This window comes from Papilio xuthus, unplaced genomic scaffold, assembly GCF_000836235.2.
Source record: "Papilio xuthus unplaced genomic scaffold, Pxut_1.1 DF829758.1, whole genome shotgun sequence".
Lineage (NCBI taxonomy): Eukaryota > Metazoa > Arthropoda > Insecta > Lepidoptera > Papilionidae > Papilio > Papilio xuthus.
Window position 1 is genome coordinate 2,904,560 of NW_013528891.1, and position 23,007 is coordinate 2,927,566.

Genomic DNA, 23,007 nt, shown 5'->3' on the forward strand with positions numbered 1-23,007 from the left:
ACGACGCGCTACGTCGCATCGTTTGATGTCGCACGCGACTTTTGATTTAAGTTCTAATTGCCTGTGACGTTTAGAAATACTCTATTTTAACGTACGCTTTGGAAATACGACCACACTTGAATGGTTAATTAGCCTAAAATTTCAGTTAACAAGTTTTTAGGGTTCCGTAACTCGAAAGGAAAAAACGGAATCGTTATAGGATCAATTTATTGATCTTACGTCTGTTAGTCAAGACCGTTTTCTCACGAAGACGTGGAGGTATCAAACTGGAATTTATATCAAATACTCAGGTCTCCTGTCCCTTGTCGCTATGAAAAAATCAATCTTCTAAGCCAACGCAATCAAAAGATACAGCGGTTTATGCTGCATATTTTCGACACTCGCAAGGGAATCAAAACCTAAAGCATACTTCCTGTAAACTCAAATCTTGTAATTTGGAACGAAGCAACATCTTATAGCACAGATAAAGGAAAAATTGCGAAAATAGTAAAAGTTTACTTATTTACCTACAGATTTGTACGGAACCTTCGTTCCAGGAGTGTGCCTAGCACTTGGCCAGTTTTTTTTTTAAATAAGAGGCAAAGTCCTCCATGGTCAAAGTATTAAAACATGTATAGGTCCTTTAATTCTATTTAAAGCGTATATAATATATTTATAGTCCAAGAAAAGTTTAATGAGGGTACAATCATAACCTCTCTTGATAACTTTACCATCGTATTTTAACGAACTCTCAGACTACAAGGACTGGAATGGTTCGACGATTGTGCTTTTTAAATATAGCGGGGGGACCCAAATGTTTTTATAATATAATTTAAATATAGCATATAGGGGATGTGTGTTTACATAGGACGCCCGGTCTTAATGTACTTGTGTCAGACCTTACGTACTTAACAATTTTTATTAACTTACCTAATCGCGTAATCGCCAAAAAAAAAGTTTTTTTTTAGTATGATTTATTATAAAGAGTTGGGGTTGTATTTCTTTAATCTCCGGAAATACTAAACCGATTTTGGAGGGACTTGCAGAGGAAGGTAGGATAGGCTACTTCTGTTCACGATTCTGCTCATTCACGAAGTCATGGGCGACTGCTAGTATAAAGATTGAGTAAATATTCAAAATTCTGTTTAGTTTAAACTAACACTTTGAATAACCAATATTAACCTTTATATTCATTTTGTATGGTATACCATACATACAATTTTATAAAATTATACGATCATTAAAAAAAATTAACTTTGTTTTTTTGCTTTTCTTCAAAAAACAAATCTTGCCACAATAAGGGTTAACTAAAGTTGAAATTAAACGACATTTGGATTGCATTTTGTTTTATGTTATTAAAAAAAATCTTAAATCACGATAAAGCAAGAGGTTGACAAAATATACAGCATTGCTATTCAAATAAACGGCGCGAGGGGTGCAGACCCCATTCGTAGCATATTTTTAAAGATTCGGGCACCGTTGGTAATTGAGTTAATGGACTTTGAAATTTCATCTCTAATTGCTTCGCATTCTCTGTTACCGCTTCAAACGAATCGCAAATTGAGTTTTGATGACAAACGCAAAAGTTCTTGATTTCCGTATTTTTTTTGCTGCGAATGTCATATTTTCACTAGTAATTTTTGATTTCACAACTTCAACACGAAATCGTTTCTCAAGCGACAGAAATTTGTGTGGAATTAAAAAAGTTAATAAGTAGCCTTTATATTCTTCTAGACTATGTTCTACATCTGTGCCAAATTTCATCAAGATCAGTTGAGCCTTTCCGGAGATACCTTGTAACAAATATCCATCCGTAAATAAACTTTCGTATTTATAATATTAGCAAGATTATATGAAAATGGAGATATAATACCAATTTTAAAACAAAAATTTCAAAAAGACTGTAGCTTCATATTTTAAAGTCTTTATATTAACTCATGAAATTAAAACAGTTGTCAGGAAACTTTAACTTAAAGTTAGTTAAGTTAGTCGTCTAACTTTAAAGTGATATTATGCTGATTCTTGTGAGTTGGTATGCATCATTTCTAGTGGAATTTTCTCAGTCGAAGGAAATATCCGACTTCAAATAGAACGGAAATAAGTTTGCGACAAAGATACATTATCTTGCTTTCTGATCTTCATATTCAGATGACTTATGCTATTTTATATTTTATGAAGAATTTAGTTTGTAAAATTTCTTACCTTAGAAGTCAATATTTATGCCGTTTGAACGAGTAGTTGGAGATTATGTTTCTTCTCTATATCTGTCTTGCACATTAAAAGAGGTAATCTATTATTGGATCTCTTTAGACATGTAACTTATTACCATGGACTCATTGCTTCTGTTCATTGAATCAAAATGTTAATTTATCTTTTTGAATTTCGGTTCCTTAACTTTACTGTCTTCGTTTTGATTCTATAAATTCTGCATCTATTCTATGAATGTAATATCATGAATTAATTTCCTTGTTTCCAATATCCTATATTGCATTGAATGCGACAATTTCCATCCTATTGTGAAAGTCTCGTGCATTCGATACGGTAAAGCCGCTTGATCATTTATGTATGCTAAACCATGCAGCAAGGAACTGAAATCTCTTAATATCATTAGTAGATATATGCACTAATCTTTAACGGAACAATATTAGTTATATTAACATGATAAAGCTTTAAGACAATCCATGCTTGTGCAATTTTTTTTGCATCAAAGTGATTTTGTCAGTATTCGTTTTTCTGACAGCTAAATTCTCTTTTGTTTAATCAGACTACATAGTCATGTGTTTAGGTTTCGATTATTGTCCGTACTCTCCGATATGTTGGTATAGTGTCCTATGTCGACATCAATTGTTCGTGTTACTTTCATATTTTAAGCATTTGTTTTTTTAAAAAGAACGTGAGTTTATATATTTCCTGCCCCTCACTGCTTCCTCACAATTCGCACGTTTTTTTATTGCGAGTGAAGTTATCGTTAGAACCCTGCTGGGGTTATTATTGAATTCAACCCTTGTTTGAATTTTGCTCCCCATACGAAATTGTGTGTTAAAAAGAGCTCTTTTACGAATAGGCTTTTCGGGTCTTTTTTGGGATCATTTCAGTTTATGTAAACTGATTACATACGTGATTTATTTTCTGTGAATGCAAATTTGTGGGAAACAGTTTTGTAACAGTGCATTTCGACGTTTTACGTTTAGCTAAGAATTAAACAGAGTTTAACCTTCTATTTATAGTTTCTACCGTTCTTATTTCATACAGTTACACATTGGATATATCCTTTTTCATTTTTACTTATGCTTCAAATAACAAATGCTACTATTTGAATTTTTGTCACAAATGTTGTTCTTAATTTCATTTCATGTAAAAACATTTCGTCATCCTTGTCATTATCTTTGATATAACAGAGATAACAATATGTTCTAAACGGGAATTTTGGGCTCAGAAACCCACGTCCATTTATAATAAAGAACAATCCTATATGGTAAAGGGTGTTTCAGTGATAGATTTCACACCGATACTGAGTGCATATATTGCATCATAGCAATATATCGACCCTCTAGTACATGAATCACCCCTCTGCATATAGAGGGTGGACGAGGGTGATTACGCACATGTTGTTTGATAAACTATAATGCATCTATTGCGTGTATTTGCGATGCTTCATAATTTAATTAATTAAAATCTTTTATTATTTTATTTTTGTATTTAGTTACGCTAGAGTTTGGTACAATTGAATCGTATTAATACTAATATTATAAGGCGGAATAGTTTGTTTGTTTAAACGCACTAATCTCAGTAACTAGTATTCCGATTTAAAAAATTCTTTTTTTGTTGGATTGTCCATTTATAGTGGAAGGCTTTATTCTAACATTACGCTGCGACCAATAGTTTTGTTTTAATTCCGCGCGGACGGAATCGCGGGCGACAGCTAGTATTGTCATACTGGCTGATTAGATTTCATTATTTTTTTTAATTAAAAGAACCTTTTCTGTCTATTGTAGAATTCTTTTGTTCTTATATTCAATACTGTAACGTGTAATAAAAATTGTGAGGTAAGGAAAACATAAAAGCTTTCTCCTGGCAAGCTGGTTGTTATTTTTAGCAATTCCCCGGGGACACCTGAGCAAATTTCTTTAACCCTGTTCTACGTGCTCCGACGAAGAGCGCTTTTATGTTGCTCTTTGCTTTATGTACAGAAGCTTAACAGTGCATTTATAATATACGTTGTATATTGTAAAGGAATAACAAGAAAGAAAGATAAAAACTAACCTAACTCACTAAGCCTAACCTAACAGAATACTCCAATGATTTACGTAGTCATTAAGATTCCCCCTCTTACATCGATTAAAGGTAGTCTATGCGTAGTGGTCGCTTCGCTATTTCGGCTAATTAGAATCAATTTTTTTTAAATAATGCGAAACATTTTTGATATCTTTAGTAGTAAAAAAACAAGATACTTAGGTGTATTAACTTGTATTCTATTTTTAAAACTTTAATTACTTAGCCAACTTAATTACGTAAAAGTAAGCGGAGTTGGATGCTTAAAGTTTAAGTTGGACGTAAACGTGCCGCCGAGTTCGCACATTTCACCCTTCAATTATGCAAATTACAAGTCTTTATAGTACGGACGCGATGTCGGCCGCTACAATACAGCTACCGCTCGCTTCAACTTAGAATTTAATGGCGTTTACTCACTTGTGGAAACGAATATTGGATTCTACAGGATGTGGTATTATCTTATATGTAAAATTCTCGTGTCACAATTTTCGTTCCCATGAAATTTTGTGAGCATATTGTGTAGGTCTGAGAATCGGCCAACATCTATTTTTAATCTCGCGCGGACGGAGTCGCGGGCGACAGCTAGTAATATATATGGTTGTATAATGTCTGCAGTATGTCTCATATCTATGTGCAACTCTTAAGTCTAGTTGGGTGAAAGGATTTATGAGATAACAATACGTTTTTATACAGATGTTTAGACAGTGCAAACTCAAAAACCTTAGTAATATTATAAATGCAAATGTTTAGATGTATAGAGTGATGGAATGTTTGTTAGAAGGTATCTCCAGAACGGCTGCATGGATCTCGCTGAAATTTGGTATAGATGTAGAACATAGTCTGGAAAAACACATAGGCTTACCAATTAAGTTTTTTTTTTTAAATTCCGCGTGGACTTGTCGCCAGCGACAGACAGCTAGTAGGTTTAAAAAAATCTCGTGTCTTTCTTAACTATGATACATTATTAAAGTAATATTTTAATTCTTGTCATATGCCGATGTTGACAGTGCATCAAAAATTCAAAGCTGTAATAATTCCAGAAAATTACCACTTCAAAATAAAAAATAAAAAGATTTCTCAGAAGCTCGTCGCTACTTATGAAGCGTGAAGCGTTCGCCTGTCAACGAACAATGGTGGCTGATTTGCATCGACTTGCCTCTTGTTCCTCCGTGAATCATTTGCTCTCTAATTGCTGTGTGAACTCGACAATGCTCGAAAGACACTTTTCCTTCAAAAGAATTGTACCAATGATAAATTACATTCTTTATTAAAACACTTCCATGATACGGTTTGATGTGTCAACACGTTCAATGCCACTGACTCTCCAAGCCCGATCTTATGAAAAATTTGGAGTTGTATGTGCATTTTATACAGTTGGACTCGCATGGCAAGTTGTTAGCACTCAATGTATTAAGTTTCGTTACTAATGTTAGGAAGAAAATCCGACACTGTGCCGATGTATCGACGCAACACTAGTCTTAATTAAATATCTACGTTTATGTCCCCTCACTAATCATTCTAACACTTGACTTGGTAACAAAAACGCGCCATTCGTGCATAGGATTCTAACTAATAATGTCTAAAACTAACCATGAACATACAGTTTTGGGATAGTAATACCTCTAAAAACTAAAAAAAAAATCAATTGAAAATCCAATTATTGCAGTAAAATTATTTTGATATTACAGTGAGTTAAAGGGTGCATATTAAAATACAAAAGTTTGTTAGTATCCAGCGAGATAGTAATGTTCGCTTTCCATCAAGAGTCGCATCTCTCTCGTATACCAAGTTATTGTAAACTACTAACAAAACGGAATTAACGTCGACTGTTAAGCTGTTAAAACTAAAGCTATTCGCTGGAATTACTGTTTGTTTGAACTACCGAAATATTTGTATGAAAACGTTTTATGATACCTTTTTTTTGTAAAAAATATTAGCATATTTTTTAGTAAATTTACTAATATTTCTTATACCATTTCAACTAAGCTCTAGGCTTGTGCTAGGATATGGTTTACGACAATAGTCGAATGGCAGGATTCGAACCCCCGACCTCGTGATCGGAAATCCGTACCCTTAACCATTAGGCTATTGACGCTTTTTTTCTTTACTTACTACTCTTTTTTTAACAGAATTATAATGTTCTCTGTTTTACTGTTATTGTGTGACCCTGTGTGTATGGATGTATGTATGCACGCGCGTGTGTGGTTATGCAAGTGCCTGTGTGTGCATGCGTGTGTGTGTGTTTATTTAATAATTAAAAAGTAAACTAAACCGGAATGAAATTTTAAATAAACGGACGTTAAATTTCACGACCATTTTCGTTAATAATCCGACCCATTGAGTTATCTCTAACAAAATCAACAGATAGTTGAGTTAGTCCATTGCGCTCGTTCGAAGCCAATGGACCGTGAACCAGTGCAAACCCTTGCTCTGTTCCCCTTTTACGTGCCTCTGCAAACTCACCAGACAAACTGTTTCAGCTAGTTCCCGACCAATTTGCATTAGTCGCAAAGTCTATCAGACTTGGCATTTGTATAAATAGTTATTGTTGGAAGTATTTGAATCAAAGTTTTGTTTGAATATCTTGATGATTTAATATGTAGGCAGATTAGTATCTTTATTGTAAAAAAAACTAAACAGATTGTTCGCGCCAATACGCCTTTCAAATAAATATAGCAATGTGTATCCAATCAATTAGCCAATGAGCGATGACGTAAAGTTGCAACCACCGATATTGCCCTTGCATTTTGTGTTACCTTTAATATATAATTCAGTTCGTCTCTGTAACTTGCCCGATTAAACGCGTTCACACTGCATCTGAAGTTTTACCTCAAACTCCAATAACTACTCCGCTGCATAGACTTTTACACTGACATTTAAACATTTTATAACGTAGTACAAAAGTCTGGACAGACCTGTTGTGGTTGGGTTTATAGACACTTTTAATGTAATTATGTCTATAGTGCCCTGCTTATATAAAGAAAAAAAACACAAGTTAGATAAAAAAAAAAATATTCTCGATGATTTTTTCTCTATGTCTAATTTATTATGCTTCCGAATATTTTTTTCTGACCACGCAACATTGGATATTCAATGAAATCAAGTATGATAAATGTAATTTGACATAATTATTTCCATTTGGTTGGCGTTGGTGTCCACTACCGAAATTATACAAAGACTAGCTATGCCCGCGACTCCATCCGGAATTAAAAGATAAGTAGCCTACATGTTATTTCAGAATATGTTCTACATGTATTCCGGCATATTGTTTTTCGGCAGTGGAAACTCGTTTTATTAACAATTTATTCGACCGTTCTTAATCTGATTCGACAATTAATGCTTGTTTCAATTTTTGTTCACAAGTGTTGGATTACCAACACCGATAACCCTTCTTGTCTATACAAATTTATTTTATTTGATTGACATACGAGTATGTAGTCAGTTATTAAGTTTTTCCATTGACTAAAGATAATTTTACAAGTAAGTTATGACAAGAACATTATAAGTTACACCTTTTTAATACTAATTTTAATAGCCTTTAAGAATTTCTAACATTATAAATAGTGCTGGTGTAAAAAAAAAACTATGGAAGAATTTTTAACTAGCAGTATACCGCGATACGGCTGCGCGGAATTAAAAAAAATTATCAGTGGATTTTGTGTTCTTCCAGACTATGTTCTATGTCTATGCCAAATTTTATCAATATCCGTTGAGTTGTTCTGGAGACACCTAACAAACATCCATTAATTGAAGCATTCGCATTTATATTAGTAATAAAAAAGTTTAATTTACTTTGATGTCTATCGTTTTTTTTTAATTTCAAAGTCTTTTAATTGGTATAATGTCCTTTGAATTAAACATCGCAACGAAATCGCCGGGTGGGTTTTAAAATCGTGATGGCGGGAGTTGAATTTCGCTTTCCGATCTCACCCCTTCAGAGTAAATTAAAAAATGCCATCGCAGTTTTCTGTTTGTGTAAACTTTTAGCTTTGGTGTTTCATTATATTTTTATTTTGTTTGCGTCTATCAGTTTACTATTATATATCAGTGAGCTGAGGTCCGCGAAATAGTACCAGTCTCACTCACCCTGATGAAGGGCCCCCGATGGGCTCGAAACTAGTCGGTGCCGCCACCGGACGAATATACGTGAGTGTTTAAGACGTTTTTATATCAGTTTATTATAATGACTCACGAAAGTTTGAATAATTTATTTAATACGTTTACTATTGTACCCAATTATATCAATGACTTAATTTCTCCTTAATTATACCCTTGAATTAACATAGATTTTACGTAGTCATTTTTTTTCAGGTAATAAAATACTTAGCATATTATGTCCATACAGTCTTTAAATGTATGTATGAGTTGTAAATAATTCAGAAATTAGCTTTTGCTCGCGACTTCGTCTGACCGGAATTAAAAAATCTAGTATTATAAATAATATATGTTACACAGTAATAATTTAGCTTTTTAATGGTATAATAATTTTGAAAACGGTCAAGTAGTTTTTGAGTGTATAAGTTACATACAAAAATACAATTTTTTCCTGTTTATAATATTTTTATGGAAATAAAAAATACATATAATTTTACTTATTATTTTCATTTAGGTTGTTACGGTTTGATTTGTGTTTCCTTTTTGGATTTTAATACCGGAATTAGTTCACTCAGTATGAATTAAACGGGAAATTAAATTAAAACCCATATATATTGAACCCGGCGTATGAGTAACATTAGGAAAGTGTTTAAAGCCCAGACTATTTGAATATTTTAGAGTCGGTATCTGCAACCGTCACCCCCTACGTAAATCGATGGAGGGTGGTTCCTCCCCTCTCGAGCGTTCTGTTGAAGGTTTTTTTTATCATTTTGTTTACCATGGAACTAATGAAAAACGTCCATGCCTTTACTGTGTACGTCTGCACGGTAAATATATTAACGAACAAAAATTATAAATGCAAATGTTTGGATAGATGGATGTTTTTATAATGTATCTCCAGAACGGTTTAAAAGATCTCGGTGAAATTCTGGCATAGATTTAAAAATATGGTTTGGAAGAACACATTGGCTAGTATTGACCTCGAAAATAGTAACGGTTCTCGTGAGATACGTTTGTTTTGTTTTTATATATTTACTACATAACTCTGCAATTATATATAAAACATAGTATAGGAAAAACATCAAACAAAGCCACATATTGTTAAATTATTTGACACGTTATATTTAATAATATTATCACTCAATGTAAATTTTAATAGATCACTTAGCATAGTTTATAAGTAACCAATAATTATGTTATCATTATCTTTTAAAACACTGGCAAATACAATGAACTAAGGAGGTGTTAACTGTAAAGTTCAATGTCCCTCCCTTTATGTCACTGAAAAGATATTTTTTGTTGTGGAAATTATATTCGATAGAATCCAATAACGCGCTTCGAATGTCTTTTATCGTGTTATCTATTGTCTGATGTACGTAAAAGATCTTTATTGGCCTTATGTATGATGTGTTTCCCTGTATTCACATTTATATCGTTATTAACTCTCGCCCGCGACTCCGTCCGAGTGGAATTTAAAAAACTAAATGAGTAGTCTATATATTCTTTCAGACTATGTCCTATATCTGTGCCGAATTTCATCAAGATCTGTTGAGCAGTTCCGGAGGTACCTTGTAACAAACATCCATCCAAACATTCGCATTTATAATATTAGTATGAAGTAAGATTAATATTAAAGACGTGTTACGCCCTAATAATATTTCAAAAATATCAATAAGCAAACATTAAACGTGGGTTTCTGAGACCAAAATTTCTATATAAAACATATCTCATAATCAACTAAAAATTTAAAAGACGTACGAACTTTGTAGCATAGAGTACAATTCTGTTTAACCGACTTCATAAAAGAGAAGGTTCACAATTCGTATGTATGTATTTTTTTACAGTTTCCGATTCTCTGTAAATAGGTACGTATAAAATTTTAGATCGGTCTTATCTGGTAATAGTGTAGTTTCCCGGATTCAATATTTTCCGACACATTTATCCTTTTTGCTGGAAACTTGCTACTGGCAATTTAGTTTACATAACGTTCTGTTTTGAATGAATGTGACGATATGTCGGTTGCCAGCAGTATTTTTTAAAATCAATTTAATGTTTTTTTTTAATATACTATAGATTACTATAAAAATCTCGAGTACAAATCTCAGGGGCGTTATGCAATTATTGTAGGAAATTTAATTAACGAGTTTAATTTTTCAAACATTATCGTTTGAAGCTATGCATATCAATATTGGTACACCTTTATTATTGAATAAAGTAATTATTTACCCCAGTTACAAGTTGCATAAGAGATGATAAAAGTCGCCGTAAGATGAGTGACCTCACGCTCTTATATAAAGTGATACATAATTTTATCAGCTGCAGCGATATCACTCAACAAATTTCTATATCTGTCCCCAGAGTAAGCCCTAGACACCCCATAAAAAATATATATTTCACACTAAATTTTCCAGGACTAATTTTGGCCGCAATAACCCATTGTTGCGTATATGTAACGAATATAACAGCATTAACAACTTGGACATAGACATATTTAGTGATAGCTTGGGATCTTTTATAAATAAACTATCCAAATTATAAAAATCATGTAAATATAAAATTGTATGAATAAAAATGCGTCTAACGTAATTTGTGCATGCCTATAATCGGTTTAAAGATCTTTATTTACTCATAAAAACATAAAGTTTCGCTTACAATGAGTATAAATGTAAAATATAACATAAGGGCTTGCGGGCTAATACAAAATATAGTAATCATATATAAAATTATAATAATATAAATCAAAAACAGACCTTAGTACAACTATAAGAAGTTAAATTGCACAGATATTATATCTATATATAATATTGAGAATAGATTATGACATTACTTATGTTATGTTTTATATGTATGCTGTTGGCTTGTCTTAATAAATAAATAAGAGTATAAAGTGTCAAAAGGATCATGTCAAAGATATTTTTAAGTTGTAATAAAAGTAACGCAATGACCAAAACAAAACACTAAAGCTTAAATGCTGAAACAATGTAAGCGCGATTATGCACATTAAACACTGTCCATAACAACAAAATAAAACGTCGCACACAATATCGATCTTACTGCCATTATAATAATGTTTATTTTAGCTCGTTGTCTCCGTTCGCATTGTGGGAAGTCGCGAAATGTTAAAAAAAGCTTTATCTACGAGATAACGTTACAACTGTCGACTATAAAATAAAGTTTCGTTGCGATGGTTGGTCGGAACGTTGGCTTTAAATTGAACAAATGGCTCTCACTAGCTCTTCGTTTGTTTTATATATAAAAATAAAGCTTATATACTTCTGTTTTATTAGTACATAAACGTACTAGTTGCTAGTCTCTCACATCAAGGTTTATTTTCGTAAGAAACCGAAATTAACTTATTTTTAGTAACGTAACATTCAGTTTATTCAAATTACGATTCCTTAAATTTGTTTATTTATTTATTTATTCGGAGAATAAACAGATACAACTGTATGTTATAGTTACATCCGTAGAATCTAATGCATAAGTACACAAAACTTATATCTCCCAACATTCTCACTGAGATATATTAAATTGCAAAAATAAGCTACAAAAAGTAAGATTACAAACTAATTGTAAGGTGATAACTGTTAAACAATGACTTCAAGTTCATCAGATAGAGATAAACCTCTAAGCAAAAGAACATTAAATTATAAGTTTTGTCAATCATATTAGCAGACCACCGTATCACCATCTCAAAGGCCGGCAACGCATCTGCGATACCTCTGGTATTGCTGATGCTCGGTGTTCCCGCTGCTCGTTTGCAAAAAAAGACACAAATACATGATGTAAAGGTTAATTTTCTTCGAGTCATTACCATGCGCACGTCATCCTATTGCATTTCCATTGATGTTTACGTCTCACGCACAATTTTATGTGTATACATGGAAACTTGTATTTCATAGACTTATTAATATTCCAACGACATAATGTAACACACATTATATGTGAACGTGCTTTACTATTCAATTTTATTAGAAAAATATTGTAATTATTAAGTAGAAATGGATTGGCGCCACGCGCCGCATAAAGAGGAAACGAAATTTAACCGATCTTTGAAATAATCAAGCAAGTTAACTATTTTTTTAATGTCACTGGCCGTTTTATAATCAGATGAGAAAGACTTAATGAAAAAGTTTTTATAAAGAAGAATTTGAAACTAGAAGACACGTAACCTACAATCTTCGTCGACAGAAATTTCTGTAAAGAGCAAATTGGATGGCCTATCGTGCTTACCAAGATTGGTCATTAATAACTTTGCCCTCTGTGGAGCCGGGTAATTGTTATTTTTCCCCCATTCACGAAGAAAGAAATGAGGAAAGAAAGAAATTGTGGGATTTAGTGATACGTTAACTATCCTTTTTTGTACACCTTTATTTTATCGGACTTTGTAGTAAATTATTGCTACAAAATTATACTCATTACTGATAGTTATGGTGAAGAAACCAGAGAATATGGTAGTATTAGTATTTGGAATTTAAAGCCACGTTTTCACTGTACGTGACTGTCGGTGACAAACATAGAAGACGCACTGCCGTGAATCGCAGCAGTCTCGTATTTATTTATCCTGTCTTTAGAAGGTAATTAAGAGAAAAAACAAACGAAAAGCGTAAACAATTAGTGTTTTGCAATACGACACACTGCGGCATATCGGCAGGATATCCGAGTGGGTTGCCAAAGTTGAGTAATTTGCGGAACATTGCCCCCGCGGCACAGGAACTTTGCCAAGTCGGTATGAATTAAGGTTTCACCTTACCGGTTTGGCATTTGTTCAATTTTGCATTCAGGCCTATACTTAGGCGCTAATTAACTAAAGAGGTCATTGAGGGAATCGATATGTTATTACTTATTTAATAGAGAATCCGACTTGGCTTGCACTGCGAATTGTTATCACATCTTTTTAAAATGATTCGTGTTTTAATAAATTTACTAGGAACAAATCTACAGTTTTTCACTAGACTTCTTACTATCTTAATCTTATTCTTGCTAATATTATAAATGCGAAAGTTTATATGGATGTTTCTTTGAAGGTATCTACAGAACGGTAGAAAGGATTTCGATTAAATTTAGCATACATATAGAACATACTCTGGAAGGACACATAGGCTAATATTTTTTTGTATTCCGCGCAGAAGGAGTTGCGGCCGACAACTATATTGTTAACAAGCTGTCGCCGGAGACTCCGTCTGCTCGGAATTAAAAAAAAACTTGGTCGCAGCGTAATGTTACATAGCCTAAAGCCTTCCTATATACATGGACTATCCAAGAAAAAACAATTTCAAAACGTACCAGTAGTTCTTGAGATTAGCGCGTTTAAACAAACTCTTCCGCTTTATAATATTTGTTTAGGCCAAACACAAGTATTTGGACGTATAGATAAAGAGACTTTGTTTTATAATATGTAGTGAATATAAAAGACATTTTTACATAGTAATGTCTGCTTTTATCATATCAAGAAGAAAATTCTAATGCCTTCAAAATATTTCAACGTTATACGAATAATTAATCTAAGCTATGATGTAACTCCATTCGGTTTTATGTTGGCTAAGCTAACTCGAAGCCGTGGAGAGCATTAAGTTTAGTGTTCCTCGTTAAAGTGTAACCTAATATTCCAAGTACCCACCCCTCTTGGTTACTTAGCTTATACTTAGTAGATATACGTTAACTTGAAACATCTTGTTAGATTAAGTTTACATACATCTTCCTGACGTTATCATTATGCCTGTATAGCGCTTTCCTGGAGTGGACTTTTTGGTGTCAGTTAGTGTTTATATTATTCCAGTTGTATACCAGCGCTTATTTTATAGCTACTGTCATACTGTATTGGCATAATGTAAACCAGGCTTTATAGAGTACAGTATGTGCTACCCTTTCATAAATCTTTATAAGCTGTCACATGAAGTGACTACCTTTTTACGTATATCCACTTTGGAATACAAAAAATATATTTTCTTTCTAATTTCCCTATGATTTTATGTTGGTTTAAATATTTTAAGTCATAAATAATTGGCAAGGAAAAACCGCAAACATTTGATCCTTTTCGTTTAATTCTGAATGTAAACGTAATTAAAAAAGTTTAATGCGCACAAGGTCTAAAGTTATGTAATTACAATTTGCCCTTAAAGCTACGACGCTGTCAGATTGTTTGCGTGCAAACTTTTCAACTTCGCCTTTCATTTATTATACCAATTACAACCCTTCGTGTTCTTTTGCAGTTTAACGTAATTATTGACGAGTTTTCATTGTAAATGTTATAACGAATAAGTCGTAACTGTCAAAATTTTTAATTAAACGTTAAAGTTTTGGAACATCCTGTAGCCTTAACAGCTTGAACAATTTTACATCTACTTCTTTTGTACTTCTATTTTTTCTATAATAATATTATAGACAGGAAATATTTGATTATTTGTTTGTTGGCATTAGACTCCGAAACTACTAAAACTACCTCTGAGTAACGTGGACTGTATTTATTATTAGATCTTTTAAATTCCGCGCGGAAGAAGTAGCGGGCGACTGCTAGTACCTATAATGAATAAAGAAAAACGCGAGCTTTCAAAACAAAAAACGAACCTTCTCCCATCATATTCGCTATTACGAAGTTTTTCAGTTAGTAATACTTGAAAGTCCGCAGCGTCCAAGCCTATTCAGTTCGAAAACTTTTATATTGGAAACGAGTAACTTTATGACTACCATTTTTTCGCTTTTTCAGTTGCGTTTTGTCGTCTAAGGACTTACTGAGTGCACATACAATATACCTAAAGTCCTCGCTTGTGTATTTATTGATTATTTTTAAATTATTTTGCTTAGAATGTAGAAGAAGTGAGGTCATGACCGCACAAAGTTGTGGTGCGTGGTATCTACCTACCCCTCTGGGTTACGCAGTGCCTAGTAACGAACACGAACTTAATGAAGTGCCTTAAGAATGCCGAGAAGACGGCACGTAATGTTGGAGTCGTGCAGAAGTCCAGTGCAAAGGGTTCCGATGCGTTCCTTTTGAGATCCTGGGACCCTCCCAGTCGCACTTGAGGTTGGCCACCGAAGGGGTTTTAGTGCGTAAGAATCACACATAACCCTGTCTTTCCCTCAAAAGGCAGGGTATCTTCCGAAGATTTCGCCCCCGATAAAAGAACACTGTCTAGACTGATTTAAAGGAACTTGTGTAAAGCGTCCAATATTTAAAAAACAAAGAGGCTTACAAATTCGATACAAAATATAATCTTTCAGTACATTTTATACGAGAAAAAAATAACTTATTACTTTAATGTTTCCTCCATTAAAATATTACAAAAGATCTCGTGCTGACGGCCCGTCGGATTTGCTTCCTTTACGATATTTCTCTGTTAGAAAAGATTCAAAACGAAAGGTCATCGCTCTCCATCGTATTTACTGGAATTGTGAAAATAACGTCGAGAATATTATAGTATAATACTTTACTGCTAGATGTAACTAAGGTTGCCGCCTACACTCTTCTACAATTTAATAAAAACCAATTGCAGTTCTTTAGTCTCGCTAAAAGTTGAGAACGGCAAAACAGATTTATCTTATCTTGGTCTTGAAATGTTCTAGGGTAGGTTTAAAAGGTGAGAAAAAATCGAATAATTGCCGGGAAAACCCTAAGCACATCCCTTTTCATTTTTCCATAAAATGGCTAAATGGATTTCGCTGAAATTTATTAATAATTATATTAATTTTTTAATTACACGCGGACGAAGTCGCGGGCGATAGCTAGTGGTTGATGATATATTAAAATAGTAAGGCTAATATACGGACCGATGTAGGAAATATAAAACTACCATTGATATGTTTATATTATATAATCTATCTTCTTATGTATATAAAAGAAAGTCGTGTTAGTTACACTATTTATAACTCAAGAACGGCTTTACCGATATGGTTGAAAATTGGTGAGGAGGTAGCTTAGAGCCAGCAGACGGACATAGGATATTTTTTTTTTCGAATTTATGCCTTGAAGAGCTGCTTTTTATTTAACTTAGGTACTAACATTATAAATGCGAATGTTTAGATGGATGTAATGTGGATGGATGGATGGGTGTCTGAAGATATCTCTAGAATGGCTGAACGGATCTCGATTAAATTTGTGCATACGTATAGAACATAGTCTGAAAGAACACATAGGCTACACTTATTAAGTTTTTTTATATATCCACGCGGACGGAGTCGCGGGCGACAGCTAGTATGTTTATAAACCTAGTTTCTGTACCTAAAACGGAACGTGTAGTATTCAACAACGTTTTTCCATTACAGTTTTGGGGTTATGTGAGAGTGTTCTTCAGGATGCAGTCCGTTGCCGGAATTAGATTTTCCTCGCCGGTGAGTTACGAGTGGATATTTTTTTAAGCTTTTATACTTCCTTTTGCCGCTACCAACTGGAATAATCTGTCTATACTTACAAAGCTCTCCTTTTTTCTTTTTATTATCGTCTTTATACATTTGTTATCTTACTACTTACTGTTAGGAAGAAAATCCGAAACTGTGCCGGTGTATCGGCGCAACACTAGCCTTACTAAAATGTCAACGTTTATGTCCCGTCACTAATCAATCTAACACTTGAGTTGGTAACGACAGCACGTCATTCGCGCCAAATGATTCTAACTAATAATGTCTAAAATTACTATCTTACTTCTTATTAATATTATAAATGTGGAGGTTTAGATGGAGGATGCATCGATAAGTAGATAGATGGATTGAAATGACTGAAATTTATTGTAGATATGTAATGGAAGAACAGAGTCTAAAAAGTTTTTTTTAATTGGGTGCGGATAGCTACTGTTAATATGAAAGACACACAGATCTTTTTGTGATTATATTGTACGTATTATTTAGTTTTTTTTTAATTACCGTTAGTTTTCACCGTCGAATCCCCTGTACAAAAACATACCATTGTTTTTTTTTTCTTTCGCAAAGAAACTGATAAATGGTAAAAAAAGACAATTATCATTCTGTGTGCTGATTTCTCCTAAAAATCCAAACATCCGCTTACAAAATGTTGACCAAGGAATTACTATCTAGGCGATAATGAGTCGTCCAATTACAGTACAATGTAGACACAAACTGTTCTCGATAACAAGATCCGATCGGTCCCTTCGCATCCGATATCAGTATTGACAAGGCAATCGATTGGAAATGTGATAATTTACAAGCATACACTATTTTTGTAGAACAAACAGTTCTACAAATTAGGAGGACTTGAAGCGCGATAGGGACGATGTAACTTTTGCAACAAATGTAACATTTTCTGAACTTTACTTTTAATCATTATGTTAGGTCATATCGGCTGGTCTAACATATCGGTGAAAAAATGTAAAGATTTAAAAGACGGAGCATTCCTCTATCCACCACACAAGGTAGCTCCACGTCAGAGTACACCTCTCCGCCCGTGGGTGTGAAATCAACCAATCATCACTCAGATAGCGTGGTTGACAAGACCTAATCACCTTTAACTTGTATAGGTTCTGAACCCCTAGGTGATGATTTTATGTGGATTTTATATTAACCTGATTTTATTCACACGAATAATGTGCGACCAAAGTTCTGGAAAGAACATAATCTGCTTCTGTAGTACAGTCTCGCTGAAAAGGATTTAACGCGCAAAGAAATAAGTGAAGACTTTACCCTACAAGCTCCCTTTAATCCTCCACTACAAAGACCTACTACATATTTTACGCAAATTTTATATTCGACGAGATTTACCTTATTTCTTATGAGGAAAATAAAAATATTTTACGATATAAATACTTATAAGATTATTTACTTCACGTGCCTGGAATTTTTGGGAAATATATCGAAATTATAAAAACTTTTCGACATTAAAGCTAGGATGATTAAAACCCATTGAGTTTCTTTAGGCTAACTATGCAATTCTGGTTTTCGGTGGTTGGAAGCCCACTGTACACTAAAGTGTTTTTTGATTTTAGATTTTCATACTGTAAATTCAAAATGTATATGTAATCCAACGTTCTTACGATGAAGGAAAACATGGTGATGTAACCTGAACATATTTGTGAAGAAAATCAAATATATGTGTGAAGTCAACCAACACTGGGCTAGCAGTGTTGACAATGACCTGGTCACCCCTTGAATAATACGTATATTTTCAGGTTTACGAAATTACATTAATTTAGTATAAGATAAAGGAATCATTTTAATTGGCCGCATAACATTTGTCAGCATGCAGGTTCGCAATACTCGCGGTATTGCTCCATACGATTGTTTGATAAGTTTATCTACCATCGATCGCTACCATTGTTCTGTCCACTTTAATATTTGAGCCGCCATTGGATTGTGTACAAGTGAATTCAATTGTATCCCATATGGACTTACCATTAAGTTAGTTACACGGACATTTCAAGCAATTTAAAGGAGTTTTAATATTCTGAAACATCTATACTAAGACATTATTATTATAGAGATGACAGATTGTGTTACTAACCGTTGGTTACTGAGACTAATATCTTTGTATAAAACATATCATTATCTTTGACAAAAAATCATATCAGTATGGCTATTTTGGTCTCAGAAACCCATTATAAATGATTCAGTTAGATGAATGATAAAACTGTGAATTAATAAATCTTTATGATACGTTACGAAGTAATGATGTTTCGAAACTAGATTTTTTTAAATCAATATCGTATCTTGAACTTGCACTGTTTCAATAAACACGGAAAGTTGCATCGCGAAGTTAGATTCAAGACTCGCAAACTCTCGCTAATAAACTATTAATCCACAAGAACTTCTGTACTGACTTATTAGATTCATGTTCGATGGAATGCATTCGACTTATACAAATACCATACTATTTTGTCATAGTTTCGTACGCCAAATTAATAAGGCGCTTAGTAGAGATTTATCATATTACATAAAACAGGAAAACATCGTGATGCAACTTGCACATATCAGCGAAGAAATATAAAAATAGGTGTGAAGTCAACTCGCACTGGGTCAGGATGGTTGACTATGGCCTATTCACCCCTCACTTGGGGTAGGCTCCAAACCCCTCAGAGGGGATGTGTTGTGAGCTGATGATGATAAACGCTATGGGAATGCTTGATGACTACGACACAATAGAGTCTGAGTGTGGAATTTTCACTTAGGCTTTATTCACACAGTATGTCCGGTATCGGTTCTGATCAATGGGGGTTCTTCATCAAAGGTAGAGGTGGACTAAAGAAAGTATGGATGGATTGAGTGAAACAGGATATGCGTAGGAATGGGTAGTTTCAGATATTTTTTTTTATCTTTTTTTTTTGGGATTTTTGTCCATAAGTTTCAGATATGACGGCTGATAGAGATGTATGGAGGAGTAGTACATACTGTGTAGGCATAAGGGCAGGTCGATGATGGTTCTTTTTCAGGATGATAATGTTTAGAAAAGATCTCGAAGAAATAATGAATGTCGCGAGTAAAAGTTAGTTTATGAAAACGTAACGGAGAGCACTTTAGCTGGAAGTGTGAAAGATTATCCAGCAGTATATCACAGAGATGGGGCGGAGTCGTGTGTCGGGCTCGCCGCAAAAAAATAACAATCGCCCGCTCTACGGCATTTCTGTTAGGGAGCGTCCGGCACGATTAATATTCGGGAGGAATGCACTTTAAAAATCTGCCGTTAAGAATATTTTTAAATAATTTGTGCATTTGTTTATGCACAAAAATAGCGCTAGATTTTAGTTCATGACGGTGTAAATAAATTGTATAACAAATTAAAAATATACTTAGTTTTAGACATTATTAGTTAGAATCCTTTTGCGCGAATGACGCGCTTACGTTACAAAGTCAAGTGTCAGAATGATTAGTGAGGGGACATAGATGTCGACATTTTAGTAAGGCTAGTGTTGCGCCAATACACCGGCACACTGTCGGATTTTCTTCCTAACATAAGCAATGTTGAGATGAACCATATTGTCTCTTGTTGTTAAAATCATGCAATATTTTCGTAAAATGTAAAGTTCTTTAACATTACCAATCTTATCTCGTTTGTTGTTTATTATCTGTAATTACTATACTTAAGTATTTTGTACTGAATCAAAATTTATTTTGGAATATCGCAAAATCTTGAACCTGCTCTGTATCAGTTGCCGAGTACAAATCAAAAGAAACTTTACAACATTATGTTAAGGTACACCAAATGTACACATTTGCTTAATTGGTATTCAGACCCCACGGTGTAAAATTGCGATTGCCAGTCCGTGTAATTAATGATCAATTAAATTAAGTTAATGATTACTCTTTGTATTAAGTGTGGCCTTAATTTTTTACTTTGTAATCTATACCTGAGTATTATGTAATTTGTAGGTCGAGTTGACAGTTGAGAACGATAAGAAATCTTTCATTCTACACTAATAATTGAGGAGAAAAGATTTGTTTGTTTGTACCGAATAAACTCAAAAACTACTGAACGGATTTCGAAAATTCTTTAGCCTTTAAAAAGCTATGTTAACAAAGAGTAACATAGGCTATTTTTTTTATAAATATAATTTGCTACATTTCGTTACGCAATTCAAGTTTATATATACAAACTTTTTGTATACGATTAATCGTTGTTTTAATAGGAATTCGATTTAATGACGTTCTTTTACAGAGAACGAAGTTAAATGAAATCCTTTACCTTTGAAGAGGAATCGCGTAAGTTTTTATGAAATAAAATTCGTATAATTGTCGTTAAGTTTACTTAAATCTGTACTTTACATACTTTAGTGTAATATGCTACAACGCAAACTAAGAATTTAATATTTCGAAAGAAAACCCATAAAGCAGATGCTATAAATATTACAGTGCAATATTCTTAAATAAAAATAGCAAATAAAATTGTCGATAACAAAAGCGCCTTATAAAAACAATCCATTATCTATGAAAGGTTTCGAAGGCGAGGGATGTTTGGAAAATAAGCAGAAGGCAAAGTCGACATGTGCTGTGTGCGTGAAGCGAGGAAATATGTTTTCGTGAGCTTAGCCGCGGCTAGATAAACGTAGACTGTCTGAGGGAAAATAAATTCTATTGCCTAGACACGCTGGGGATAACTGTGTTCTCTTATATTTTGTGTGTAACTTATAAACTCAAAAACTACTTGACCAATTTAGTAAATCTATTGACATAAAAAAGCTACATTATTAATGAGTTACACATTATAGAATTTCAGAATGAATATAATAAATATTGTCGACGAACAGAAAAATAACACACATAAATAAGAACATACAGACGAATTCCTCCTCCTTTTTGAAGTAGGCTAAAAACACAAAAATATGTATAATAATTTTATAGCGTTTAGTAAAGGGTCCTCTTAAACGATGGTGTGAAACCGCAAATTTCTGTCCGGTAACGAAGTCAGCGTGTCCCGGGTACGGTCGAAAGGGGCGCTGAGCGACGGCCCGCAAGCATCGATGCGGTTTGCACTTAACACAATTTATGGAAACAGATTGGAGGAAGTCAATTGTCATTTGTTACTTTAGTGTTTTGTTTATTATAACGGCGAGTCTCCACTGTTGGTAACACCTGGATAAAAATACAACGGAATAGAATGTTACGGCTTTAATTCGAATATAACTCTTTTGTTAGTAAAAAAACTGGAGATGTAATCAAGGCAATTAGAATAAGAGCTTCCTTTTTAATTGTTAATTAGGTAACTATTGTAAAATTCTGACGTTACTTTGATGTAACAATGCATTCTACGTCTGTCTAGAGTTCTAATGAGGACTGAAAGCATTGTAACTCTCAAGAACTGTTATGAAAATTTACGTAACATTTTTCTTATACAAAATGTAACTTATGAGAATTTAAGACGTAATCTTTGATGTATATACATGCATTTATCCGTGTCCGTTTCCGTCCGTTTAATCTTTATAAACTCATATTGATTTCATCTCATTCACACACGAGATAAAGGAAGGTAAATCTTATTAACTAATTGGTATTATTAAAAATCGATAATCCCATTTTTGTACGCAATTGTTATAAATTATAAGATTTAATTAAGTATCAAAATATAAAGACGTGAACAAATAAGTGTATAAAATCAACTAAACAAGCAGAAGTCGAGTTAAGTCGTGCTAAAATATGAATGAGTTGAAGTCGTTCAGCGAGATTTTGGAAATTCATGACGCGCCCCGTGTTCAAACTACGTCGACGTGAAGCTTACGATATATATTTTAGAAGTTTGTGAAATATTGAACGTTTTTTACGTAACAGTTCTTTTACTTGTGAGATTGATAAAGGATGTTTTATAAATTATGTCATTGTGATTTATCTTTACACAATTTACTAAATTACTACTTTACTAATTGTAAATTATATTGTCTATATAATATCGAAACTTATTAGGTGTATAAATATTTGTTGATTCGGTCTGAGTCGCGGGCAACAGCTAGTATATTTTTACTCATAATAAGTAATCAACCTGTTGCATTTATAAAGCTGCAATTTTACTATTAAAATATTTTTATAAAATATTTATGAACTGAATACTAGTTGGATACTCGACAGAGTACTTAGCACCAGCAGTTCTCGACTTTGCCAATTTGACGATAGCTGTGAAGCGCTATTCGGTTATAAGTCCCTATTCGACTAATTTATCACTTTTTATAATTTTAATAGTTGCCAGAGTTTTAATTCAACGATGTTATTTACATCGTTTACTGGTGGAGTGTT

General features: G+C 33.4%; 1 protein-coding gene across 3 annotated transcripts in view; it reads left to right on the plus strand.

Moving 5' to 3' along the window:
• The window catches only part of Fak (protein tyrosine kinase 2 Fak), a 128,310-nt gene that overhangs the window by 38,466 nt on the left and 66,837 nt on the right, over positions 1 to 23,007 (plus strand). Inside the window, exon 4 of one of the 3 annotated variants that reach the window (XM_013326385.1) lies at positions 12,583 to 12,587. The exons of the other annotated variants lie outside the window; for them this stretch is intronic. The gene's annotated coding sequence lies outside the window, so the exon portion shown is untranslated. The remainder of the gene's footprint in view (positions 1 to 12,582; positions 12,588 to 23,007) is intronic. 3 annotated transcript variants of the gene reach the window in all.